Genomic DNA, 18,347 nt, shown 5'->3' with positions numbered 1-18,347 from the left:
GATATCCAAAAATACCATGGCCTCATTGCACATGCATTAATGTGTGTGGAGCTCCTTGACAATGTCTTTGGGATGCTGTACTTCAGAAGGATACTTTAAGGGCTCAGTGATCAGTAATTCTTTGTGGTTTTGGCAAATACATTTACCTCTCATGCAGTTTTTTTTTTTTTAATGGAGAGAGTATTTTAATTCTATTAGTAGTCAGGTGCTGATGCATCAGGTGCTATAAAATCGAGATGGTCGATTCACTGGACTATATCTGTCTACCATTGTGAGCACTAAGTTGCATTAGAGAAAACACTGCAGCTTTTTTCCTTTTTTAAATTTGCATTTTTATGTTATGCCACCCTGGATTGTACAAATCTTAACACCCGTTATTAGAATTATGCTTAGCCCATTTCCCTATTTAAAGAGCTTTTTCCCTAGAATTATATCCTTAGGCAAGGGAACAAAGACAAATTACGATGTATTTTCAAGACATGCTAACAGTCTTCAGTGATGCTAAATCCATTGCCTGGAATCCAGCCAGAAAGTTTTGATTGGAGGTAAATACTTGCAGGTTCACAACTGTGCTACCTTTTCTGTACACCTCTATGAGTCCCCATGGGGTCTAATTGCTTTTCCTAGGATTATATTTAGTAACTGATTGCAGATGGCTTTTAGACAGCAGGAAGGAGAAAAAGAAAACTTTCTCTTTTATGTAGAATTATGTTGAAACTTTCAAGGTGCAAATACATTTAACAGAGACTGTCACCCTGAAAAGATTTCTTGCATTAACAGTGCGCAATTCTGATTAAAATATCTTATTCTCTTGTTCTTGTTCCCTATCTGTTTGTTTATATTCACTTACTGTCCATTGTCTTATTTTTTTCATTTTAAACCCTTTGAAACAGAAACTATATTTTTGTTCTAGAGCCACGATGAAGTTGTGACACTGTTACACCCTGGCACTCCCAAACACTAACACAAGACGCATTCTGATTTATTTCAAAATTTCATATTTCTCATTGCTGGTGTGGTATATACATCCTTTTAAGATGGGCTCTGTAGGATGTTGAAATGCTTGTGGTCTTATCTGTGTTTCTTTTCTCATGGATTGAAGCATTGCTTAGAGTAAGATTTGTGGTTTTTTTTTTTTTTTTCTGTAAAACTTGTATTCATTAACTGTGTTTATAAATTGGAAGGGTAAAAGGAAAAAAAAAAGATCAAAATACTACTTCCCTCATCAGGGAGTGAAGGGGATGGTGGGGCATGACGGGATGGTGGTAATTGACTCTCAGTGTGCTGGTGTGGGTACGGGTGTCCTTGCCAAGGCTTCACTTGCCTCTGTGTGAAACCTCTGCAGTTGTTAATGCTGTGATATAAACAGCCCTGGAAGCAGCAGGATACAACTGAAAAGTTGTTCTTTGTTTAGATAACAGGGATATGTATCTAGAGCGCATCGGGTCATGTGAAATTTTTGGTGCATATGCCAAAGATGTGCCTTCATGAAAGGGAATTACTTCCAAAACATACTGGTCTTTTTTTAGGGGGCAGACACGTAGTGATGACCAAGATGCACAGAATAGATTTCACTGGAAAAATCAACTTTTCTGTAGAGTTGCCACACTGTGGTGTAGCAAGGATGCTAAGGTATTTTCCATATATTTAGCAGAAATAGTAACGCGTCTGACAATATAAGGAAGCAAGAATTTTCTAACAGTGGTCTTTGTTCACAATTAGGAAAGATTAGAGTTGTTTGAGAGAGTTTATATGACACAGTTGGAGATTTCTGTAGAGGCAATTGATCTTGGGGTGCTCTGTTTGACAGCCTTTGCAATCTTCAAGTTAGGTAGGTGAAATATGAAGCGTAGGACCTGAGAGAAAGAAGAAATTCAACTAACTTTCTGTTCTTAATTTCCCTAGGCTACCTAGAAGCTTTTCAGCTGCTGGCACAAATTTGAACAGCCTGAAACCTCCTCCAAGTTGTATCCTACAGAAGGGGACACAGCAGCCTGTTCCTTGGGTTAGAGATAGCAAGAGTGCAAGGCTCTCATGTTATTACACTTATTGTTTCAGACAAGTCTCCTACACAGAGTGACTCCAAAGAAAGACAGAGCTGGATTTCCCTAGGTCCCTGGTGGCACAGCTGCTGGGCTGAGGAACAGTGTGCAGCGAGAAGAAAGCAGCCAAAACCCCGTGTCTATTTTGTTAATGACCTCACAGTAACTTGGAGCGCCTTAGAGTTTTTACTGCTTGAGGTAAGTAATCAAACTGCTTATCCCTTCCCACTTAGATTAATGAAAGGGTCCTGTCAACAGGAATAGATGAAGGAATGAATCCTAAAAATAAACAAAATATAAGAGGGGAAAACAGATGGTTCACAGATATCTTTCGGAGAGCTGCAGAGGTAGTAAAAGAGACCTCTGAGGGCTACTCAGTGCTGTGAAAGCACTGCCGATCTGATCTGCTCCTATCTGAGGAGAAGGGAATAGGAAAGGGGAAAGGAAAGGAGATTATTGATATTGCATTTCTTGCTTTCAGGATTTGCTTTCTGAAATGTTTACACAAAAGCAGAAAGGAAACTCTCAGTACTGTGGAGTCCTGGTACCAGTTCATCAGTGTCATCTTCCTGAAGACAGACAGTCAGACAGACAGAAAACAAGCATGTCCTCCCCCTTCTCTGCCAGTTAAATAGAAATAAACACCTCCAGCAAACTCCTTAACATGCAGTTTTCACTTTTTTTTTGTCTTTTGTTTTCCTTAAAGCTGCATCAGCTATGTTCCACAACACAAAATGAAGAGGGCAAGAGAGAATTTCACTTAGTGCCAGGAGGAACAGAAGAACAGGGTGAGTGACAAGTAAATCTCTAGCTCCGTTGCAATTTTGGTGCAGCAACGTAGTTGCCATATAAATCCAACTGCTGCAAAAGTCTAAACATTGTTGTCTTGTCCTTGAAAATGCTGGCTGAAACAAAATGTGTTTTCCTTCTGAGTCTGTGCTTTATTACCTTCATTATTTTCTTCATTATTTTTGTTTGCAAACTGAGCAGTGAAAAAACAAGTATGCACCATATGTTTGCTTCCCCCCCCCCCCCCCCCCCCCTTAAAAGAAGCAGGACATAAAATGCCATGGCCATTTCCTCAGACATTCAAAGCATTTACATAAAGCTGTTACGCTTTCTGCTGTTACATGTTTGTTCCAGTTGTTCAGTCCACACTACAAGAAAATAAAGACTTGAAAAATACATTAGCTCAGTTCTCCCCAGGATCAAACGCCTATTTTAAAATAAAAATTTCAAATATAGGGTCATATTCTTTCTCATTACTTTCTGGGTTTGTACGTGTGTTTTTATCCCATGAGGGTCTTGCTTTTATTGTGTTTTATGTGAATCTTAAGTTTTAAGATCTTAAGGTGCTATAGCATTTTCCTTCTGACTGTCGAGAAAGCTTTTAAATTAAACTGAAGATTTTTTTGTAGGTCATGGTGACCTTTATATTTTTGCATTATACAGCCTATTAACTGTGGGAATGAAAGCTGCAGTTCACAAATATGTTTACAACCATATAAATGAGGATGTGCATTAAACTGCAGTGCTTGGAAAACATAAGTAATGAACATTATTTATACCTTGACAAAGCAAAAAAGCATGATTAAGGATAATTGTATGTAACTGTCATCATGAGAGAAATGTTTATGCAGTCAGAAGTACCAAACAGCATTTAAACAGTTTCTCTAAAGGGAGCAGTAAGGAGCTAATGGATGCTAGTACATGCCTTGAAAATAATTTGACTTAAAGATTTTCAGTTGTTTTTTTTTTTTTTTTCTCCTTTATGAATTTAGAAAAATAGTGATCGTAATAATTGATGGTTTTAATGAGGACTTGGAAATTTTCACTCTTACTATGTTATCACAAAGCTTCTTTCATTTGAAAAAACTAAATTTGAAAAACATTTCCTCATGAGATTCCTGATGGTGCCTTTTCCGGGCAGGCCAGCAACCCATCTTACTGAAATACAAGTTAGGTTCATGGCTAATTTGGTTTTCATAACAAGGACATTTCTGCTCATTTTGGTGCCAGAGAGAAGTTTGACAATTAAATCCCCCTTAATTTATCTTTTTTTTTTTTTTTTTTTAAGAGAACCATTCTGTTTGTGTTTATGTGTATACATAAAAACCAAATTCTTTTAAGCAATAAGTATAATTTGGGGGAAGACTTCTTAATGGTTTTACATTATGGGTATTGGCCACACTGCAAACTCACTCATATGAGGATAAAACATGTGAGATAGGAAAATAAATGTCTTGGGCACTGGGAAGAAGTCTTGGTGATAATATAGGAAGCGAAATCTTTGAGGCGTAACTCTGCAGTTAGTAGGATTGGAGCGGGGCAGGTAATTTCCTCAATTTTCTTCTCAAAGGAGTAAAATTGCAGTCCCAGGTTCTTGTGTCAATATCTGTGAGGAAACGTACTGGAAATTGCCAAGTGCAGAATTCTCCCCATAATGGGACGTCCAAGGAGATGGTTGAATTTGCTTTCTCTAGGTGGGTCCAAAATATGAATCATTTTTCAACATCTTGTTTTGAAAGGAACAAGATTATGCCTTTTATTTTATTCATAAGAAAGCCTAGAAGATGATGATTCATATTTGGGAATGCGTGTGTAGACTATTATTTCCCATAGAGAGATTAGATAGTTTGCAAACAAACTTCTCTGGAAGACTTTGGTCCCAGATGCAAGCTCAGGAAAGCCTAATTTTTGTGATCTTGGAGGAAGCTCTGGAATTCTAAAAGCCTGAAGGACAGGACTAAGGAAAAAAAAAATGCTTTTGTTAACTTAAATTTCCCCAAAATGCCTTATCAGTGATCATTAAGTTTGCTGTTGGACGTGTAGAGGTTTGTTTTCTGCAGGAAGTGAGACTGGACTCTCTCTGCTGCTACTTATGGCCTTAGAATCCATAAAAAGAGAGAAAAATGGATTTGTGAGTCATGATAAGTGAGGACTTAGATGCTGGCTCCAAACTGTCATTGTGCAGTGTGCCTGGGCATAAGATTTTGTTTTGAATTGCATGATATTTATTTGCATTTTTATTTATGAATTTGTCTAGATTTGTCAGCACATTCATTTTCATGACGACTTATACAAAATATGACACCTTAATGGCATTTATAGTTATTTCATACTACATGCATATTTCAGGATGCTGACAGATAGTGGTCATGATTTTTTGATGTTTCAGCGGTAGAAAAATTGCACATCCCTAATAAAGCGAAGGACTGGTTTACGCAATTTGGATTCTCACAGTTCTCCCGCTGCCTTCCGATGAAGTAACTTTTATAGGAGTGAAATACGATTCTCATTTTGGTTTTATGCTAAGCTATACTTCAAAGCCAGAAAAAATTCAGTGGTCTTTGGATGAAAATTATTCCCAGAAGACAATGGAGGGAAAAGATCTTGAGGAAAATGATAACCCTATAGGCAGAAAGAGTGGTTTATCCAATGAGCATTATACAGAGTTGTATTAAAAAAAAAAAACCCTCTGGTGATAATTAAATGCATCTTAAACTCCTACAAACCTTGATCAAAAACCATCACTGGGATCAGAGTCCCGTTACTGAATGGTACAAGATGAGCTATTGCTGATGCTAGAGATTAACAATTGCTTATTAGCAAGTATTATAGTGGTATGTATTGCAGTAAGCGCCTACTGGAAAGCCACCTCTTAAACTGGTTGAACTGCTTCCATTTTCAAGCAGATTATATGTAGAGGCTGAGTTTTAGGCAGTGTATGCTAATACATTTTTACGGGCAGAGTGGTAGGCTTTAGTGCTGTGCTGTGTCCCCAGAAGCTGCAAAAGACTTACTTTTATCTGGAATTATTTCTGCCTGGCCAAGAGCTTGGTGATGTGGATGTACAGAACACACCTTTTCTGTCTGAATGATACGTATTTGAAAGTGAAGCTGTGTGTTCAAATTAACTGAAATTTATGAGATACAAGCACCTGCTATATTTGCTACCAGCTGAATTCTGAAAAATGGCCAAGTTTGAGGGTGTATTTTTTTGTTACTGTTTCTCTCACCTATAATTGAGAGGGCTGCAAGTGTGGCTGTTCACAGCAGGGGAAGAAGAATCTGCCACAGAAATCTCTTCAGTAGGTGATACAGGTGCAAACACTAATTAGGCCACAGATGAATAAGCCTGGGGTTTTTGTGCCAGCCCCTACGCCTGCATCCACATTGCCATTGCCAATAGTTTGCTGCAGTTCTTCACAGTGGCTCTGTACAAGAGCATGATTGAAAAGGTTTATTCAGGGAAGCGCCGAGGTGCGCTTGGCAGAGCCACGGTGGGCTTGGAAGCCCACATGGTGTTTGCCAGCCCTTCCCTCTCCCCAGCATGCTAATTCCTGGCTGTGGTTTCACAGGGAGGTTGAAATTTCTGGGGCTGCTAGTCTGTGGGATGCTACCTTTCTGTGTGAAAAATTGCTCATGTCATATACCGTATCTCCTGAAAAAAGCAGCCAGAAAGGCCTAGAGAGAAGTGGAGTAGGACAAGGGAAAATAATCCCTTTAAAGCTCTTTGCGGTCTGTTCCTTCCACAGCCTGGCTTGGCACGATAAGGTACACTTTAAAACCAGACTGGTGCATCCCAGATAACTTTGAAAAGCATTGCGTTTAGAGCCAGTTCTTTTTACATTTTCACTAGGTTTCTACTCCTTTCTATATTTCTTCACTCTATGAGTATTGCAAGTTAAGCTCCGCTACCTGCTCTTTCTCACCTTGAAATTTTAATCCTGTACTTGCAACACCGTTTTTGATTTCAGTGAAACAATGCCAGCTACCAATTACTGGTGTGTCACTTTGAAACCCATATTCTCAAAGACTAAGGCCATTTGCATATACAAATAGGTACATTAGGGTGAGTTGCACTAGAGACAATGCTTCATTAGTTGGTGAGTGAAACTAGACTTCAACGTCAAGCCCCATCTTGTACGGCAAGACTGCTACATTGAGAGAAATATATTGCTAGTAAGAACACCCATGTCAACGTATGTCAGTGAGTGAAAGTAAGTTTTCTTTTAAAATTAGGAGTCTATTCTCAAGCAATAAAAACGTTAAAGTACACAGACATGTTGTGCGTTGTCTTGCACTGGGAGCAAACAAAACAGGAGCCTTATTTTGCATTGAGAATAACAGGGTTTTCTTAAGCAACAGTCATATGAAGCTCCCTTCTCCCTTCCTTTAAATGTACACTGACAAAAATAATCCTGGAAATGTTCTTTATATTTTCATATAGTTATTTGTGAGTGGGAAAACATATAAAGATAATTCACTCATCAGAAAAAAGAAGTTCATTCTGTATGTACCTGCTATTTAGTAATATACAGTATTTTTTAAATATTCAGAAAATATGAAATACCATCAGGAAGCTCGCTAAACAGAGTATTTCTTTAGTACTTCCAGAGTACCTCTTCAACTTTATAAAGAAGATAAATAAGCCAGTACGTATTTATGGACTGTATTTCATTCATGGATAAGACATGATGTAGAGTAATTGATCAAGGATCTCAACCATGAAAACTAAAGCGCTTAATTAAAGTTAACACTGTTAAAGTGAGATCATACTCGACAGATGAAAAATTAGACACTACTGAAATGACCAGGAGAAGCAATTTGCAGTAAAAAGAGAGAAGCAGAGACTGAACTAAATCTCGCTCTCCCACCAAAAAAAAAATTATGTTGAATTCAGAACTTTTCGCTTTTAATTCCTACTCTTGGACCGTAGGTCCCATTTGGTGCTTGTTTGTGTGTCCTGAATAGCAGTCTACAAAAAAACCCCAAACCCCCCAAAAATGAAACAAAAAACCCACACCACATCTCTGATTTTGCAGATAATAAAATATTTTCTTTTGTAAAGATTACTACTTTTTTTTTTTGAGTAGTCCTATTCACTTCTAAATTTCATGAGGTAGAGGGGCAAGATGTTGCTTTAAGATGTTGTCTTTTTCTATACATCCTAATCCCTCACGTATTTAAAATAACATAACGCCACATACAGAAGAACTTCCACTGACTTTATGGCAGATACTCACAGGGAAACCATAAGCGGCTTGGGTTAGGAGCTGCATGCTAACATGCAATACTGTTACTGTTTATATCCCTACAGTGTCCAAAATGTGCTGAGGTGCGTGACGGGGCCGTTCCAATTATTTTATGCAGTACAATGAAATCTGAAATGCTACTGCCAGCTCAGCAGCTTTTCAAAAGGTTTATACATATCTTAATGTCCTTTATTGCTTCAGACTCGCTTAGTGCAAATCCTAAGTCAAAACTCAGGTATCACATATGCTGAGTATTTTCACCTCTTTGCAATATATAATATATATTGATTATGATATTTACAGCTTTAAAGGTGACTGTTGTCTGCTTTCCCTCTTTTACTGTCTCTTTCTTTCAACCTTATAACCTTTTAATGCTTGTGACACTAATTTGTAATACTTCTTTTGCCTAAGAAGCAGATTACAGATAAATTAGGCAATCTTAATACTGTGATCTGGTGGGACTGAGAATTTTCTGTAAAAAATACAGAAAATACAGGTTCTGGAAAATAAAAGTCTATCAAAAGGAAATATTTTGGAAAATGTGCTGGTAGCCCCAGATTCCACTTGGAGTGGGGAAGGAGTTCAGATGAGAACTCAATTCTAGTCTATTCTGGCCCTCACTAGAAACTCTGTTGCTTTAAAACTTTGGTTTTAATTTGAAATTAAAATTCAGGGTTTTTACTTTGCTGAAACAAAGCATTTCTGCCAACTTTTTAAATTGACTTCAACAAGGAATCTCATCGGTAAGGAGCATTAAAGGACTACATCAAACACAACAGCAAAATATACCAGCCATGCTTGCATGATGTTCCCATGGTTGTTTACTGAAATTAGAAGTATATAGTATTGCTCCATGGTTTATGTTTTCCTTTATCAAAGGTGACAAAATTCACAATGTTGGATGTCCTCTGAGTTTATGGCAGATCAAGCACTGAAATAATCTGTGGGGAGTCTCTGAGCAGATTTTTACCCAGTGGTACAATTCAATATTTGCAGGTGTACAGAGCTCCGGTGAGCTCCACAGACCTCCACTTAGATATAAACATTTTCCTGAGGAAATCTGTCTGCTAAATTGTAGCTGTCCTCTGAAAAGATCTGTCTTAATTTGTTCAGTTTGCTTCTGGGGTAAAACTCCCCTGTAATTTCTATGACCATCTCAACTGGTTGTGTAGAGGTAAGGGTCTACACTCAACACATGAATTACACCTGCTGCTACTGTCTGATGGGGAGGATGATCTTTCTATTGTACTAGACAGAGGCTGAAGGCACTGTATGTGCAATTTTGGCAATTTTTTCCCAAGATAACATCAATACATAGAAACTATTTCCTCCCTAGCACCTCAGCTTAGCATCTGGAAGTCCCTCAGTCTGTTTTACCTGCAATTCATTAGCCAGTAGTTTTTACACCCGTAGGGTTTTTCAAAATGAGGGAAAGAAAAGCAATTAATAGTGCAATGACATACTCATCAGCTCTTCACAGCAAAGCTCTTTACACAGAAGGAAGTTTCTTGACACATCTGTTAGCTACTGTCAGATGCATGATGAGAAATTGCCATGGGCTATTAAAATGTATTTATTAACTTTTGTGGCCCTGTTATGCATAATTATTATGACAGAAGTATCAATTAAAAGTGTAGCCATTTAAATTGCATTAGTTCAATTTGAAGGTAATGTCTGCTCTGTGGTGGACAGAACAGATAATTATCTTCCTAGGGATGGAGGTACAGTTTTCCATTCCAAGACCTATTTCCAGGTAATCCAAACATTCATTCCAGGACAGGATTTTCCATGCTTGTAACAACTCAAACCCACATTTTTCTTTGTGAAGGATGTTTTTAATTATTGGAACATATGTAACTTTGAATTAAACATCATGTATGTAACACACTAATTCTGGAAAAGCTGAATATGAATCTTATACAGTTGGCCCCAGCCCAATGATCCAGCCTGTCCAGATCCCTCTGCAGGGCCTTCCTACCCTCCAGCAGATCGACACTTCCACCCAACTTGGTGTTGTCTTCAAACTTATTGAGGGTGCACTCTGTCCCCTCATCCAGATCATCAATGAAAATATTGAACAGGACCGGTCCCAACACTGAGCCCTGGGGAACACCACTCGTGATCAGCCGCCAACTGGATTTGACTCCATTCACCACCTCTCTCTGGGCTCAGCCATCCAGACAGTTTTTAACCCAGCGCAGAGTGTGCTTATCCAAGCCATGACCAGCCAGCTTCTCCAGGAGAATGCTGTGGGAGACAGTGTCAAAGGCCTTACTAAAGTCCAAGTAGACAACATCCACAGCCTTCCCCTCATCCACTAAGCAGGCCACCTTGTCATAGAAGAAGATCAGGTCAGTCAAGCAGGACCTCCCTTTTAGAAACCCATGCTGGCTGAGCCTGATCCCCCGGTTGTCCTGCACGTGCCGCGTAATGGCACTCAAGGTGATCTGCTCCATGACCTTCCCCAGCACCGAGGTCAGGCTGACAGGCCTGTAGTTCCCCGGATCCTCCTTCCGACCCTTCTTGTAGAGGGGCGTCACATTTGCTAACTTCCAGTCATCTGGGACCTCCCTGGTTGACCAGGACTGCTGATAGATGATGGAGAGTGCCTTGGCAAGCTCCTCTGCCAGCTCCCTCAGTATCCTCGGGTGAATCCCATCTGGCCCCATGGACTTGTGAGCATCCAGGTGGAGGAGCAGGTCAGTGACTGCATTAAATACATAGCATTAAAAAAAGAACTGTTTGACTAATGAGTTGAAATGCTGATAGATTCTGGGAAGGGGAGACAGAAAAGATGGTAATTCAGGTAAAATCAAGATAAAAGAAAGTGGTCTTCCTAAATGATGTGGCTAGGAAAGAACGGATCCTCACAATGATTGTCATGTAATATCTACTAGAGGTAATTGCAGCCCAAACGTTTGCTGTAAATTTAATCTGAGCTAGAAATCAGCACATTGCTTGCCAGATTGAATGGCAATTTGAAAGAAAAGCATAAAGCTGCAGCTAGTACCTGGTAAAAGATGAGCTAAAAAGAGAAATCGTTCAGGGTAGGAAAAAGAAAGCGTACAGACGCAGTTGCGGTTGATCCGCACCTTTGATGGCCTACAGCCAGCCCCGCTGTGAAAATAATTGAAGTATTTCCTAATACCACAATGCCGCTGGAGGTAGTCCGAGACGTTCGTTTCCAGAAATGGTCTGCCATTTATTTCGGGGACATTTCTTAACACTATATATTTGAATATATCATTGGTTAACTCTCAGCCTGCAATGAGTCAGTTAGCGAGTGCATTTTAGACACTGAAAGAAGCTCATGCAAAAATTATAGGAGCTTACTAACGTATTGCAATAAGGAGATTTCTTTTTGCATGCACGTTTACCCCAGGGACTTCTCAGGAATTAATTTACCAAAAATTTCTGAACGGAGAGGGGGAAATGAATGAAAGCTGCAGAAAATAGAGCTCGCTTTCTTGCATGGGTATGTAGCAAGAAAGGGGAGAAATGAAGAAGATATATTATTAAGCAAGTATAAACCAGGGACTTCGTAAACAAAGAAATAAGGAAAAGATATTTTGGTTGTTATGTGATAAAAGCTTATAGTGGTTACAAGTTATGTCACCTGAGATAAGTAAAAATTATTAGTATACACTGGTAGAGAAAGGGTTAATAAAAATGAGAAGAAGATAACAGGAGCATTTCTATTTCTCTATTTCTATCTTTCCTTACTACGGAAGAGCAATTAATAATTTGGACATGCATTTCTCTGCCAGACACGTAGTACTGATCATATAGCAAGGCGAAAGCTGAACTTGTGGGTTTTATCTTTATTTTCTAATGTCACTGTTATTATTTAAGAAATTTTTAGGGGATACCGTAGCGTACTGAGAAAAAAAAAATGGGTTACATTAAAAGCATTAAGGTAATGCATATTTCCCAACTGCAGATTAGCTTTGGGAATGGCTGAAATCCAGGTTATAACTTTTGAGTTAATGTTCAAGTTATACTCACAAATGGGAAGATTTTCATGAGTAGACTTTGGCAGGGGGTGGCGGGGGTGTGCATGGCAGCTAGGGAGTCTGGATGTCGGGTAAATTAAATGCCATCCTTTTTCTTCAGAACAAATATTACTGTTTCTTAAACAGCAGTGTATAGTGCCTGCAGAAAACAAAAGCTGAAACTTTTTTGAGTGTTTCATTTAGTACAATAGATAAAATGGATAAAATGCAAACACTTGTGCACAGTAGCTCATGACTCTTCCAACACAGTTCCAGCTGATTTTAACAACTTTTTTTTCTCTTCAGGAAATAAACCAACTTTCCCTGGCTGTAGGAGAAAAGAAGCAAATCCCTTTAATTTAATCCAGCTGATGATTGTTCTCTTAGCCAACAATAAATTGTCGTTCATCAAGAATTTAAGAACCAGTGAGTAATTTACAATAATTCTGAGAATACAGTGGGGATGGAAGGGGTGAAAGCTGATATACTATATGAGACAGATTATTTTTGTATGGAACATGACTGTGTTTGGAGTATTGCCATAAATTGGGTTTGGCTGCGAATTCTCATTTTTTCAGCAGGGTTATCCCATGCAATGAATTGCAAGCAGATGGGCGAGTGCTGAGCAATGCAAGAAGAGTGAGAAGTACAGGGTGCCTCAAGTGGCACTTTAAAAGCAGTGTACTCGACTGAAATACTGAGTCAGAGAAGAAAAAGCTGAGATGTGAAATGACGAAGAAAACACATGGTTAACCTTAAAATTGCAAATTGTACATTGTGTTTCATATATTACAGGTTAGTGGGGATTTTTCGACCACCCAACATAAGTTTTAGGGCACGTCCACATATCCCATGTCTGTAATTTGATGACTCTGTATGTGTGTTGTAGATGTTTGGCTCATATATAGTTTTTTAAAAAGATATACCTTTTTGTCCTACTCATAAGATTTCCTAGGAAAAAATGCCCAGAGCTGCATGCATTTTATAAACAACTTCTGATAGTTTTTCACACCTCCTTAGTATTCATAAAAGAAATCTCCTATAAAGTGGTTGTCTAATTAAAGATCTACTTTTTTCAATTGTGCTTTACAATCCACTTGAGCTTTCAGGGTTTCAGTCAAGAACTTGAATTTTAAAACTCATGGATTATTGCTTTGAGCACCAGGGATCAAAGCAGTAATACCACCATTACATCTCATGGTACTTACTTGTCTCTCGTATTGTCGATAAGCAGTATTTTAGTTCCTCATTTAAATTAGCCACTTCTTCTAAACTAGAGATTACTCCTCCTTTGGCTTCTTCTAAGGGGCTGGACTTTCACGGGAGAGCGTGCTTTAAACACCTAATTTTCTAAGTGGTCATTAGCAGTAACCATTGGAAGATTATTGATTTCCTTGCAGTCTGGAAATGTATGGAGTGGTGTATAATTACAAGTGGCTTTGAACAGTGGAATGTGTGTAATTTGCTGTTTTAGAGTGACTATTTAGTTGCATTTTTAATAGGGTTGTTAGGTAGTTTGCATGGTTTTGTATGGAAGACTGAGAACACAGGGCTGAGTTGGACCTGATACCTGTTTGTAAGACCAGTGGTGCCTGCTCCTACCATGGCAAAGGGCTTGGGGACTCCCGAGGAAGCACAGAGAAGGGGAGGCTTCTTCAGCAATCTTCCAGCAGCCAGCTAGTATCATTTTCAGGAACTTGCTGGGTCAGATGTGGTTTCTGATGTGTTTAGTGATGGTCGAATGGACGTCTATGCTGTCATAGCCCCTGTTGGGAAGTCTCCCACCTGGCGTGTGAAGAACAAGTTCTTTTGGTTTGATTTGAACCTGACCTCTACTTTCTTCACTCTATCCCCCTAGATTTTTGCTGGAGAAGATGATGAAAAGCCTCTCTGTACATCTCAGTCGTGATTTGTAGACCACTACTGGGGTAGCTGTATGTCTCTCTCACTGATACTTGTTCTCTGCTCCCTTCCCCTTTCCCCCTCCAGAAGAGAAGCATTGCCTGTTAAAGGCACGTAATGAAACTGTGTGTTGAGTCCAGGAATGATGACTGAATGCAAGTGGCACTTGCCAGTTTTAGGAAGGGATTCAATTTGTTTGGACTTGGGTCTTCTGATGGCTGATGCTGAGAGATCTTATCATCCCCCAAAGGTTCAAACCCAAATGAATCATAACCAAAGCTAAAAAAGTGGAACTCTTGGATGAGAGGGCAGCAAGAAGAAAGCAAGTTCAATGGAAAGATGCAAGAGTGGAATATATTATTTCACAGAATAAGTACACTGAGATATTCTAAAAAGTACATATAGTCCAATGCCCAGATGAGCTTATGCTATTATGCCACTCTGAGATATAGGGCATCTGTTAGGCTAAGCTGTGAGGTTACGATATTACTTCTGTTGCTAAAGCTATTACAGTCTTAATATACAAATCTAGCCAAGTCCCTCTGAATATGAAACATATGTCAAAATTGAGTTTCTATGCAAAGGAGCTCTACCTAAATTAAGCTATTTGCAAATAGAAATAGTTAAAGGTAATGCAAGAGAACTAGAAAATCCTGTGGTAAATTTCACTTTTCCTGACTTTATTTTTTTGTGATTTCGCATTTTAATTCCAGATTCCAACCAGGTGGGTCAGATGGAAATCGGGCATTGCTTGATGCTTGACTTGTGTGACTGCTAGTTCTATTTAAAGTCCCCAGAGCGTGGTTTTACACCATCAGGTCATTATTTTTAATAGCAAACTGTTCTGGTGGATAGTGGAAGTGTACTTCAGTTCCTCACCAGTGTTTCTGGAGAGAGAAACTTACAAGGTTTGGAAAGTCCTTTGATACCCTCGCAAAGTGCTGTGTAAGTGCAAAAAAAGTCCGTTGAAGTATTTTTCTAGCCAAAACTCTACTTCCATACGCATTGAATTTGGTTGTTAATTTGTAAATATTTATCATTATTTTTTCTGTGCCTGGATTATTAGCTTTTTTCCCTGATAAAAATTATATATAATTCTAAGTTTCAATTTCTTGTAACTGTATTTACTGCATTTTTCTTGAAGACTGAATAGCTAAGGTAGAAGCTGTTGATTCTGTTTTTCAAGTATTCTGCCCACGTTAGGAATTTATCACCTTGATGCAACCAGTTTGTTATCCTTGCTATGTATGAATACTTTCTGCAACAACCAATGACTGTACTAGACTGTAGTCTTTAAGGAGTTTTTGGTGTCTGCAACCCAGAGCTTAGATATCTTTGTTACATCAGAAGCATTTTATAGTGACTAAAACTGACATGTCAGGGACAAGAGAAAAGTAATTAAGTAAATGAAATGTCAATTGTTGCTTTAGATAGAAAATCAATCCTTTTTGCAGGAATACTCTTCCAAATTTTGCCCTTTGCAGTATCAGGCAATTACCAGTCTTGTGATCCTGATTTAGGCCATTGCCTCAGGGAAGTCAATGGGTCAAATGTAGCTACTCATTTCATTGATGTGCCTAACCTAAGTGGAAGAAACCCACTCATTTCTATTATGAAACAAAAAAAATCTCCAGTTTTGTGGAGGAGTTCTGGCCATCGAAGTGTTGAAGAAGACGCTATAAGAATGTGCATGGACCCTGAACCCTTTTTGGCTGGCAGTTCTGTTCAGCAGCTTCCAATAGCGCTTGACCATTAAGCAGAAACAGCAGTTCTGTGGCCAGAAGAAAGGTAATTTATATGATTATAACTTGCAGAAGACCCTAACAGAATCTGCAGTTAGAGGCTGCTATAAGTGGGAATTTTGCCCATATACTGAAGCCAGATAAAGCTGGGAAGACGTAATGAAAAGAAATATTTTAATATTTTGCTGTATTCTCCTTAGTACTTATCAGTGAGTACAAGCATAGAGCTGAATTCTGTTTTGAGGAGCATTTGTAGAGAGTAAAAGCACTGAGAAGAAGATATCAGTAAGTGTTTCAACAGGTAATCACACTCATTATTTTCTTAGTATATGAAGGAGATAATACTCAATTTGTGCTTATTGGTTTGGGGATCCCTAAATGCAAGGATAGTGCTTATTCCTGCCCAGCTCAGAGATTTAGAAATTTCTGTTTTCTTTCCTCCGGAGGCAGGCCAAGCTACAGTTTTGTTCTTAATTGAAAATCCTGACTATGATTGATCAGCTAATGATAACAGACTTCTAGATAAACAATGGTAATTAAGGATTACCTGTAGTCTGCCCATAATTCCCACTGCTGGAAATTTTAAATAAAACTTCTGTAGGAGCTCAGGTCTCTGCTGGTGGAAAAATGTTATCTCAGCTGCTCTGTTTGCTGCCAAGCAGAAGGGACCTGACTGAGGACTTTGTGTCCCAGCAAATCCTGCTCCACTCTGCTTTTATGCCATGACAGTAAAAAAAGATTTATCAAGTATATAATACTTCCAGTGCATAAGAAAGATGTATTATGTACTCAGTGACTGCTGGTTTACCTGTATTTTATATGTCATTTGTGAACACAGATGCCCATAAGAACACATATTGTTATCAGGAATATAAATATTGAATTTTCACAGAAACATTGGCCTGATTAATGATGGAAATTTGAAACAAAAGGCTCTGAAGTGCTCTTACAACAGCATGTTAATCTGTCCAAAGTAATGATAAAACCTTTAAACTAGTGTGCTGTAATTACAGCAATAAGTAATTAGTACATTTAAAGGGCAGAAACAGTGCTGTGCCTAAATTCAGTGGAGGGTAGCCAGGCAACAATATAAAGTGGCATTTTGTGAAGCAAATGTGAGGAAATGTGCTTTGTCCTGAAATATAATGATTTTTAGATGGATGAAACTGTCCAGGTACTTTTATTAAGAGAGTGTTGGGCTCTCAAAAGCTGGAACTGTCTGAAACAGACATATATGCAGCATGCATCAGATGTGTGACATCAGTATCTTCCTTTGTAAAAGGCTTCCAAGATTCCTACATAGTGGTAAGACAAAGTCAAAGTGGCTGAGCAGCTTCCGAAATCAGGGAATGGAGGAGTTTCCTAGAAGGAGGGTAGACATGTACAGTGACCTCTAACAGGATGCTAGTGAATAACCCATGGTGTCCTCGTTCATCCTCTGGATGCAGCATTTTTGTTGTCCACGCTACGGTTACACATTCCTATGTTCTTTCACGGGTGGGTGGACACCAAAACAACCACCCCTTTGCTAAACCCAAGAAGCTGTTTTTGCAAGAAAGCTAGGTGCAATTCAACGAGGGAAGAGTCTGCCTCAGGAAGGTGGATGAGCCCGTGCCGTGGTTGGCACTGTCTGGCTCGCACCCTTCCCTGGCGTTACCTCTGCATCTCTTCTGTTGTCAAGCACCTCCTTGCCCTCAGTGCCATGCCCAACAGCTTGCCAAATGTACCCCTGGCTTCATGCCACAAAGACCCCATTCCTTCCTGACCTATCTTGTTTTAGAAATGTTGAGCTGAGAGAGAAAAGAAAAAACCTGGGACTGATCTTTGGGAAGGATGTTTTTTGTATTGCGGGCATAGACAGTAATAGGTTTCTTTTAAGTATTGTTTTGGTTTTATATACAAAATGAAATCATTAATGAAGGTTTCAATGATCTTTGCCTTTCTTGGTTCAAGGATGAAATGTGAAAGAAAAAAAAATCCATTGCTCTCTTATAGCACCTTTCATATAGTAGTTTAAAAGATGCTTATAATAAGTCAGTTAGACCTAAGGATCTCTCTCTTTTTAAAAGAGTATAATGTCACCTTCTGTTCAGACAGCAAGGCAGACCGTGTGATTCCAGTTTTCAAACCTGTGTATCTACAATTAGACTCTTGTATCCAGTGCAAACTATGGGTGTTCAGAGCACTGAAAACAGAGATGAATTTGCCCATTGTCCTACCATTGACAAAAAGCAGAGCTTGAACGGTGTTGCCTTGACTTCAGATCTCCTGCTCTGGATACAAGACCACAGTTATTTAGATCATATAGAATAGATCTGACATGCATTGCTACAGCTGTAATACAAAAAGGGACTTTAAGAAGGATAAGCACTAGTCCTTGGTATAAAACCAGGCAAAATCATTTTGGAAAGAGGTGAAGATAGGGAAGATATTTGGTTATTCATTTATTTACATAGAAGGGGTAGATTTGATTTATCCAAAGAGTTTTGTTTTAGAAACCTACTTTTTAATTCCTCGGTTGTACTAAATGTCAAATACTGTACCTTTGGATTTACAATTCCAATCTGTCACTTGCTGGAAAAGAAAGTACAAAAGCATATGGCCAAGAAGAGCACCGAAAAACATTTTTTT

This window comes from Platalea leucorodia, assembly GCF_965183815.1.
Source record: "Platalea leucorodia genome assembly, chromosome: 7".
NCBI lineage: Eukaryota > Metazoa > Chordata > Aves > Pelecaniformes > Threskiornithidae > Platalea > Platalea leucorodia.
The sequence above is the reverse complement of the archived record's forward strand: the minus strand, read 5'-3'. Positions refer to the sequence as shown.